This window comes from Tenebrio molitor, chromosome 1 (assembly GCF_963966145.1).
Source record: "Tenebrio molitor chromosome 1, icTenMoli1.1, whole genome shotgun sequence".
Taxonomy (NCBI): Eukaryota; Metazoa; Arthropoda; class Insecta; order Coleoptera; family Tenebrionidae; genus Tenebrio; species Tenebrio molitor.
Genome location: NC_091046.1, coordinates 34,372,689 through 34,383,294, shown reverse-complemented (window position 1 = coordinate 34,383,294; position 10,606 = coordinate 34,372,689). Strand labels below are relative to the sequence as shown.

Here is a 10,606-nt window from a genome sequence, read left to right as displayed (position 1 = left end):
CCATAACTGATTGGAATTCGTCTGTCCTTCTTCCACTTGTGGTGCACAAAATTTCCATTTGCTTGTTCGTTATCTCTGCCGCCTTGCAGATTTCAACAGCCTTCACCAAGTCTAAATTTTTTGTTCGCAAAAGCCTGTCCTTCACGTTCTTATCTCTGATACCCAACACCAATCTGTCCTTTATCAGAGACTCGCTCAATGTCCCAAATTCGCAATTTTCACTTAGCTGCTTCAGCTGCGTTACGTATTCATCCACGGATTCTTCTTCTCTCATGTCCCTTGAGAAAAATATGTATCTCTCGTAGGTCACATTGATTGTAGGAGCAAAATACGCTGTGAATTTCGCTTGAATGCTTGCGAAACTCGTCTTTTCTTTCACACTTTCGAACTTGAAGGTATTGTAAATTTTCAGAGCCTTGTCTCCAACGCAGTTAAGTAAAACCGCCCCCTTGTACTCCTCAGTTTCCTTTTCCGCCTTCGTCGCTTGCAGATAAATGTTTAACTTTTGCACAAAAAAGCTCCATTCCGCTGCGTTATCTCCGTCTAACTTTAACTCTGAAGGTGGTTTTGCACTGTTCTGCATTTTGCTGTTTTTTCTTTTTTCCACTTTAGGAATTCACTTTTCACTTTTCAAACTTGACTTTCTCGTTGAATTTGTCTTTTTTCCGACTGCGCCATGTTATGTCTTGGGATAGGGGATCGGGAGCGTGTGCAATCACTACCAGTGCCCAGTCATTACTGTCTTTTTATTGACTCCCCACTATTTACATTATCTACAATACTACAATACTATGACAAAATTCCAATCAGTTATGGGAGTGAGAAAAACTGAAGATGGACAAAAAAGGGTACAACGTCAAGGGACTGCAAGTGGCCGAGACAGAGATGGGAAAAGAGAAGAAGCGAGCAGCAGACAGAGAGGAGCGCATTTCAAAAATCATCAACAAACGCAGATAAGTTCCAATAACTTTAATGCCGACAATAAACAATCATTTGATGCTAACAATATGTACAATTGTAATAGGTGCGGTTCACTACATAAGCAACGTGAGTGCAAAGCTTATGGTAAAAAATGCAAAAATTGTGGTGGATACAATCATTTTGCTAAATTTTGTAAGAATCGGAGAATTAGCAATATTGATCGCGATGAAGGGTTATTTGTAGATTTGGTACAAAATAACGCCAACAATGAAAACAATTGGATGGTTGATTTAAAAATTTTCAACAAAGATGTCAAATTTAGAGTTGATAGTGGAGCTGACGTAAATGTTATTCCATTTTCTGTTTATAAAAAATACTTTGGCAATGTAAAAATCATAAAAGACAATACCAGATTAATGGAATATACAGGAAGTCGTATTAAGATCTTGGGATACATCACAGTTCCGGCTCTTTATAAAAATAATAGTTGTAGTATAAAAATGTTTGTATCAAAGAGTAATGGAAGATCTGTTCTAGGTAGAGAAACAATAGACAAACTAAAAATTGCAAAGATGGTACAGGGTGTGACAAAAGAAGATTCCAAGGATTATTTCGAGAAATACCCAGACGTCTTTAGTGGTATCGGATGCTTGCCAGGTCAATATAGCATTAAGATCGATCCTTCAGTAAAACCATGTGTGCACGCGGCAAGACGCTTTCCTCAAGGAATTCTGGTAAAACTAAAGGATAAGTTAGATAGTTTAGAAGCGCAAGATATAATTGCTAAAGAGTTAGGGCCAACCGATTGGGTAAATTCTCTCGTTATTGTGGATAAGCCGAATGGGGACTTTAGAATTTGCATAGATCCAACGGATCTAAATAAAGCCATCAAGCGCGAATATTTTTCAATTCCTACGTATGTCGATATAATGAGTAAAGTAAGGGACGCAAAAGTTTTTTCAGTTTTAGACACAAACAACGGATTTTGGAATATAGAGCTAGACGAAAGTAGTTCAAAATTATGTACTTTTAATACGCCTTTTGGACGATATAGATTTAAAAGGCTTCCCTTTGGACTAAAATGTTCGTCAGAAATTTTTCAAAGGAAAATTGTGCAATGTTTTGAGGGAATTGACGGTGTTGAGATTTATGTAGATGATATTTTAGTTTGGGGCACAAGTCAAAAAGACCATGATGAAAGATTGAAGTTAGTATTAGAAAGGGCTCGAAAATATAATATAAAGTTTAATGTAAATAAATGTAAATTTTCTGTTAATGAAGTTAGGTACATAGGACATAAAATTACCGATCAAGGGATAAAGCCGGATGACAGTAAAATCGAGGTAATAAAAAATTATCCAGTACCAACCAACGTTAAGGAATTGCAATCGTTTTTGGGAATCATAAATTATTTACATAAATTCATTCCGAACGTGGCAGAACTATCAAAGCCTCTTAGGGAATTGTTGAAGAAAGAGGTAGTTTTTCGTTGGGATTTTGAGCAGCAAAAGGCTTTCGAGCAATTAAAATACATATTAACAGCAGCGCCAGTTTTAAGATTTTATGATCCATCGAAAGCTTTAACTTTGACAGTAGATGCATCTAAGGATGGCTTAGGCGCAGCATTGTTACAGGAAGGTGCTCCAGTAGCTTACGCGTCAAGGTCATTGAGTAACACTCAAAAGTGCTATGCTCAAATTGAGAAGGAAATGCTTGCAATAGTATACGGGGCGAAAAAGTTTCACCAGTATATTTATGGGAAAAAGGTCGTGGTCGAAACCGATCATAAGCCGTTAACACATATTTTCAAGAAGTCGTTGATCGATTGTCCAATGCGAATGCAACGTATGCTTTTAGATTTACAAATTTATGACTTAGATGTTAGGTATAAACCGGGAAAGGAAATGTACATATCAGACGCTCTTAGTAGAATTAAAATGCCGAACGACGAAACAAAAATTTTTACTAATGAGTATGAGGCTCAGGTAAATTATTTAAGAAAACATTTTCCTATTTCACCAGCAAAAAATGAACAATTTCGTATTGAAACTCGGAAAGATGAGGGTTTACAAATAGTATCGAGGTACATTAAAGAAGGGTGGCCTAATTCTAAAGCAAAGTGTAGGTTAGAGTCACAAGCGTATTTTGGTGTGAGATCAGAAATGGTAATTATCGATAATTTAGTCTATAGAGGAAATTGTTTGGCTGTACCAGAAACTTTAAGGAAAGAAATGTTAGATCTTATTCATTTGAGTCATTTAGGAGTTACCAAGTGTATTTTAAAGGCTAGACAAGTACTCTATTGGCCGGGCATGAGCCGTGATATTGAAAATAGAGTAATGTCATGCGAGGTATGTCGAAAATATTCCCGAAATAATTTTAAGGAACCACTCAAACCACACGAGGTGCCAGAGTATCCTTGGCAAAAGATCGGATGTGACTTGTTTGAATATAACGGAAATAAATTCCTAATCACTATTGATTATTTTTCTAAATACGTAGAGGTGTTTAAAGTCAATAATATAACGGCAGAGACAGTGATTCGTGTTTTAAAAAATATTTTTGGGAGATTGGGAATTCCAAAAACTTTAGTATCTGATAATGGTACGCAATATGCAGGATTTTTGTTCGAAGAGTTTGCTAAAAAGTGGAATTTTCAACATGTCACATCTAGTCCTCAATATCCGAAATCAAACGGAATGATCGAAAGGGCCATTCAAACTGTTAAGAATATTATTAAAAAATGTATAGAGTCAAAAACAGAATTAGAGCTAGCTTTGTTAGATTACAGAAACACCCCTGTAGATTACTGTATTTTGTCGCCGTGCGAACTATTTTTTAATAGAAAGTTAAGAACGCTGATACCTATCCAAAGTAAGTTATTACTTCCAAAGAATATTGATTTTAAAAAACAACGTCAAATGTTAGTACGGAGGCAAAGTAAACAAAAGATGTATTATGACAAGTCTGTTAAGTTTTTAAAACCTTTAAAGGCAAGTGATAAAGTGTACATCAGGAAAGACGATATTTGGGTAATCGGACATGTAGTTAGAAAATTTAATGATAGATCCTATTTAGTTAAGGAGGATGGTAGTGATGTAATCTTAAGAAGGAATAGATATTTTCTTAAACCTTATTTTATAAACAATTCTGGATATATTTCTGATTCTGAAAGTGAAGATGAAGCACATGAGGAATCACATGTAATAGAATTAAGCAGTGATAATTTTAGTGCGAGTGATAAGGAAGACAACGAAGTAAGCGAGACTGAGCAAGATAAAATTGCTTCCTCATCACACACACGAAGAACAATTTATATCTCTAAGTTTGGACGAAAGGTTAGACGTCCAGAAAAATTGTAATTTTTTTTAAAAGGGGAAGATGTCATAGTATTGTAGTATTGTAGATAATGTAAATAGTGGGGAGTCAATAAAAAGACAGTAATGACTGGGCACTGGTAGTGATTGCACACGCTCCCGATCCCCTATCCCAAGACATAACATGGCGCAGCCGGTAGGATCCGAACCTACGCTCCCAATGGGATGAATAAAATTATTTTCAATATTTGTCTGGTCAACTTGTTGAAACAGACGTCAAAAGTGACAGCTACTTTTGAAATAACCAAAAATGGGATAATTTCGCCAAAGGCAGGTGAACAAATGTATAGAATCTAAATCAGGGAACGCAAGAAGTTTCTTCTTCCGGCAATGAATGAAATATGGTTTGTTATGAGTGAAAATTTCCAGAGTAATTACCCCTTGAGGGGTATGGGAAATTGACGGGACGTAGCGTCAAGTGAGTAATATTACTACCTTAAAAATCTTAGTAAAAAGTGAAATATGCAGGGCCTGTTAAGTGAATCGGAATCACAAGAAATTTATCATGACTCCTGCATCTCCAACGTTTTAGCGCAGCTATACACGAGCGGGATTTTTCATCGTCGAAATGAAAGAAAAGACTTTTAGGAACATTCTTGACATTGCAAAAAAACTGGAGTTACACGTAGGTTTTGAACAACAGATCAAGCATAGTGGCAATTCTGAAAGAAAGAAGACAAAACTGGATTGAACTAACCTATTTATTTTAGCATCATTATTAGTAAAAATTTAAGGTCAAATTTTATAACTAAATGATATAGAATGCAACAAATGAAATAAGAAACATGCAAAATAAAAAGAATAATTTATAACAAGTGTTCAAAATGACCACCTTTCATCTGAAGGAATAGGCGAGCTCATTTCATTAAATTTTCCCTTGCCACTCTAATCATATTAGGAATAACAGTAGCCAGTGTTTCGTGAATTTGGTCATTTAGTTTTTCTAAAATATTGATAGGTTCGCGGTAAATATAGTTCTTCAACTTGACTTCTACCGTCGTCATCAAAGGACTGAAGAACAGCATCTTCAGTCTCTAGCGTTCTAACGTCTCGCGGGGGACCACCAATTGCTTGTCAGGTAGGCACCAAGGACCCAGTGTCTCGAGCACGGTACACCAACCGTAGAAATATGTTATAATTTGGATTTGGGAAACGTCGTGGAAAACGTATTGCATATTCCCTTGCATCCTCACGTGCATTGCGCCGGCACTCTCCATAAATTATGAGCATTTCGACATACTCTGCAGCTGTATACGTGATTTCAATGCGAAGTTTGACAATTTCGAATCAAATTATAACTTGACGTTGTCGAAATCTTCACAGTTGCCCAAACATTTCCTTGAAATTCCATACCATTCTTACTAGAATTATGTTGCTAGGCAATTCAAACCGTTGGTTAAATTTACGTGAAATCCAAATTAACAGCGTCCTTCTGATTGGTCAACTTTAATTATTCATTACAAAAAATCGATTATACCCTGTCCTTTTTTTTAAACGCTATTGCTTTCAGTTATCACCAAGGAAAACGCACTGTAAGTTTGATCCGCGAGTTCTGGGACAGCCTGTATAAATGTATATTATGTGCTCGCTCTCGACTTTTAGCTCTCGAACGGTTGTGTTTTCTGTTGCTTTATTTGAAAATTGAGTGTTTGTTGATACCAGTTGCCGTAAAAACAGAATGTAAAATTTATTAATTGCATTTGCCTGTGTGTAAATGATAGGCCTTACTTTTATGATTATCCGGTGTTAAAGAACTCCTGGATATTTCTTTAAACTAAGTCATAAACCGATAAGACTCCGTCACTGGGACTTTTCAAACGGCAGGCTGGCGCGCTTTCATTGCGCATCCAAGCCACTCGCCATCCTAAAACGCGTGACTTGTACTGTTGTGCCTTTAAAAATTCGACATTACTATAGTACAGCGTGTTTATAAATGTCTGTTATCACGTTGCCTTTGAAAAAAGCTAATTCTCTACAAAATCGTGAACTTAACTAGCAATGCACGTCAAAATAATTATACGTCAAGTAGACAGATTGTGAAAGATGGAATTCGAACAAAATAAATTCATTTTAGAGGCTTATTTTAGGAACAGTATAGATAACGATGGTGTCTGGGCATACTCTGTCGAGCCTTGTCTCGATCAATTCCGCATCAGATTTCGAGATTACCATTGTGACGATCATTGTCTACGTCAGAAAATCAGACGAACTTTAGAACGCATTCAGAAAACTGGGAGCATCGTAAAAAGCAAGTCTTCAGGTAGGCCACCAGTTGCTCAAGACATTGTAGAAGATATCCGCGAAAGAATTGAAGATAATCCAAACATTTCTTTGCGCAGATTGGCACTTCAGTCTAAATCCACTGATCTGCTCCTCTGCTCTCGTTTGCTTTTCTGACCATTCGTATGTCCATCTGGTAACCCTAAGCTCTTCTAGGGTGCTATCATCCGGACCAGATAAATCCTGGTTTTTTTTAGAGATGGTTCCTCCTCTAACCTTCATTCTTTTTCAACCTGGCTTAAGACAGACTTGACTGAAATCAAATCTGCCTGAAATGGATAAGTCTATTTCACGTTTACCTAGCACTTATACTACGGCTATCACTTTATTGGTGAAAGGGTAAAACATTGATGGCATTGACATTTTGCACTGACATTTGTTGTCAGATTACACTTATAATCCATTCTTTATCTTGGTGAGTGGTCTTAGGAAAATTTTCAGCCGTCAAGTTGAATTTAGGGATTATTGAAAGTTCCCATGGAAAAGTGCGTTGGTAGTTGTTGAAAAATATTCAAATATTACAATAATGTACTTACAGAGACGCCGCAAAGTCTTTCTATTTATGATTTTCCAGGTTGAATTGCTCATGATTCACACGCATCGGGACATAACCTCAAACGTGTCATCTTCACATCGCATCGTTTACTAAAATTTTCATAACTTACTTGGGAATTTCAAAATGTTCTAGACCGACCACACACTCTCCGGTGAAATTAGGTCCGGTTTATGGTTTAATAATCCGGTTAATTTTTCAAACCCAAACGTCTTTGCAATATTGCCCGGCACCCGGCACGGGACGGGAATAATGTTGAATGTTCGGTCGGATTGACCGACGACGGACGCGTCGATAATTTTCAGACCGGGAACGGTTAAATTTAAGAATCGATGTGTACGGCTTATATATTTTCATTTCGCGACATAAGATCGCGAAATTTGGACATAAATGCTTGACGAAGACTCTGAATCTGAATGACACCGATGACAGTTAATATTTGATTTACACCACACACACATTTGGTGGAAAAAGTAAAACTTACAAAGCTACCAGTGACGGCTCGTGTTTCGCGAATATGGGTCGGCCGAACATGGGTAGATCGGTAAAGCTCTAATTAGTCAATTTAACTTTTTGATAATAGGCATCCGCGTGACAAATGTAAAACTAACAAGTGCAAGTTGCATATTAATCAAAAAATTAAATCTTACGACAAGAACCACGAGGAGGTCTAGAGCATTCTTGCCAGGAAAGGAAATAGGAAAATAGGATGTAGGAAAAGGTCAGGTTCGGGGGTAGATCACAAAAAAAAAATTCTAAAAATTAAAAAACAAAATAAATTCTAACAATTGGAATAACAAATTATAAAACTCTGAAAACAAAAATAAACTTCTCAAAATTAAAATAAAACCCTTAAATTAAAAAAAAAACAATAAATAAACTGAAAACATAAAACAAACTACAAAAACAACTAAATAATTTTCTGAATAAAAACCTATTCATATTTGTATATTAAATCAATTTTACGCGATTTAGTCGTTGCAAAATCATCAAGAATTTTTGTATAAAAATTTTCGTCTTTAATTAATTCTTTAACCAACCCTCGTTCAATTGCTAAAACCGACAAATTATTTAAACGGGATTGGGACATTGTATTTCTACTGTAGGATTTCACACGTTTTAATGCCGAAAAACTTCTTTCTATCGATGCTGATGTTGGCGGGAGAGATACAATTAAACAAAACAATTTATATATTTCCGGAACATCGGTAATGATATCATTTTTATTAATGAATTCTATCATTTCTCTAACGGTAGGTGAATTACCAAAAATTAATTTATCCGAATACAGAACTTGCAACTCCCTTTTTAATCTTTCATTATTAAAGAAACCTCGATAATTATTAATTAAAGAATTAAGTTGTTTTTCGGGAAAATTACGACTGAACACATCAAACTTATTGCTGTCAATTAATTCCAAAAAATTAAGGGATGAAATGTCTTTAATTTGATTTATAAGTAAGTCTAAAATTTCGAAAAATAATAGTTTCTTAGACAAGTTATCTGTTAAGTCAGTCTTGTGTCGCTTAGCGGACGGAGGCAATACATCCTGCATTTTTTTAATTTCCAAATAAAGATTATTAAAATAGTTATCATTTCTAAAATTTTTTAGAGTTGCTACAAGTGAAATTATTCTTTCATTACAGTACGTTATATCGGATAACCTATTTTGGATTATGGAAAAAACGGTTTCTGTATGAGTGAAAATTAAATGAAAAGTATGTAACAAAAACGAAATCAAAGTCGGTCAACAATTTTTTAAAACCGATAGATTCCCGTATCGAAATGTCATCCCATTGCTCTAAATTTTCAATTATGTGATCAAAAACTTCAATTAAATTTGTTCTTTTATCGAATAATGTATTGACAACGCGAGATTTAAAGTTCCATCTGGTCTCGGAGTTACTTGGTAATCTTTTTTTACAAATTGAATCCAAGAGGTTGGTACGTTTAGTAGATTTTGTAAAAAATGCAGAAAATCCCGAAACGTTTGAGAAAAAAATTCTACATTCTCTAATTTGTTTACACGAATCTTGCAATACTAAATTTAATTTATGGGCGTAACAATGTGTAAAAAGTGCTTGAGGAGCAATTGATTTAATTTTCTTTTGTAAACCGTTAAGCTCTCCAGCCATCACCGCTGCCCCATCATATGTTTGTCCGACTAATTTTGTTTCAATATTAAAATGACCAAAATTTTGTTGCAGCAGACTGAAAATGTCATTTGCAGTTCGACCATCGCTTACGTTAAAAAATCCGAGAAACCTTTCCAAAACTTTACCGTTGCTAACAAAACGAAAAATAACAGACATCTGTGAAAAACATGTGATATCTGTAGTCTCGTCTATTTGCCACGAAAAACATACGGCGCTGTTAATTTCATCATACTTAAATGGTTTTCATTACAATTTTTGTTACCGAGTCGATTAAGTCGTTTTGAATTGTTTTTGATAGCCCAGTAAAAACAGGAGATAAAGAAGGATCTATAAATTTATTAAAATTTTCATCTAAAGTAGCGGCAAATTTGGCTAACTCTTTAAAATTACCTTGATTATCTGAATGTACCGATTCATCATTACCCCGGAATGCCAATTCTTGTGTAGACAAAAAAATTGTCATATTTATTAAACGTTTAACCATTTCTCGATTTTCCCGGACCTTTTCATTGTATTTTTTAATATATTCTTTATGACCGCTGTCGATTGCATTTACAATATTTTGTTTACCGAACAATTTAAATTTTATTGCCGAATGTGTATGTTCTTTAGACATTTCGTGTTTAACTAAAGCGCGATGAATTTCTTTTAAATTGTCGTACCCTACCGAATTGTAAGGATTTTTATTTACCGAAAAGAGTACACAATACCAGCAAAACAATTTATTACGAACCTGGCTGCCCGTTAACCATATATGTTTCTGGTACAGAGTTTTAGAAAACGCGCGATTATGACCACTTTTCGATTGTATTAAATCAACCATTGAGGGTTGTGGAACTGGCAATTTCTTCACAAATATTTTGTCATCATAAGACAATGTATGAAATTTATTTACCAATAAATAGTTAATCAAATCGGCATTGGTACTCACTACATCTTTTACATTTGCCATTGTCGGTGTGTTTACCTACTTACGGTACTTACCACTTACACTCACAATTTAAATAATACTATAATAATTAATAACAGATTAAACACACAAAACAGAAACAAAAGAGGATACGTTAAACGGTTAGGAGCAGACGTGCATTTGAAATTAAGGAATTAAACTACGCAAACGCAAACTCTAAGGTTCTCGATGATAAAATAAATAAGGTAGCGACAACTCATTGTAATACGGGATGTTTGTATCGTGTCACGGGATGTTTGTATCGTGTCGATTAACTTGCATATTGCATAGACTCCAAATTAAGTGAGATGGAAATATTGGCGCAACCGTTGTCGTTACCTTAGCAAACTCAGTTTAGCAGCGCCACAGC

At 35.3% G+C, this 10,606-nt stretch overlaps 1 long non-coding RNA gene across 1 annotated transcript; it reads left to right on the top strand.

Annotated features, from left to right (window-relative positions):
* Positions 1 to 16: 16 nt before the first annotated feature.
* Positions 17 to 4,371, top strand: LOC138140584 (uncharacterized). Its single transcript, XR_011162623.1, has 2 exons — positions 17 to 1,047; positions 1,459 to 4,371. It is a non-coding gene; the product is annotated as an uncharacterized lncRNA (long non-coding RNA).
* Positions 4,372 to 10,606: the final 6,235 nt, after the last annotated feature.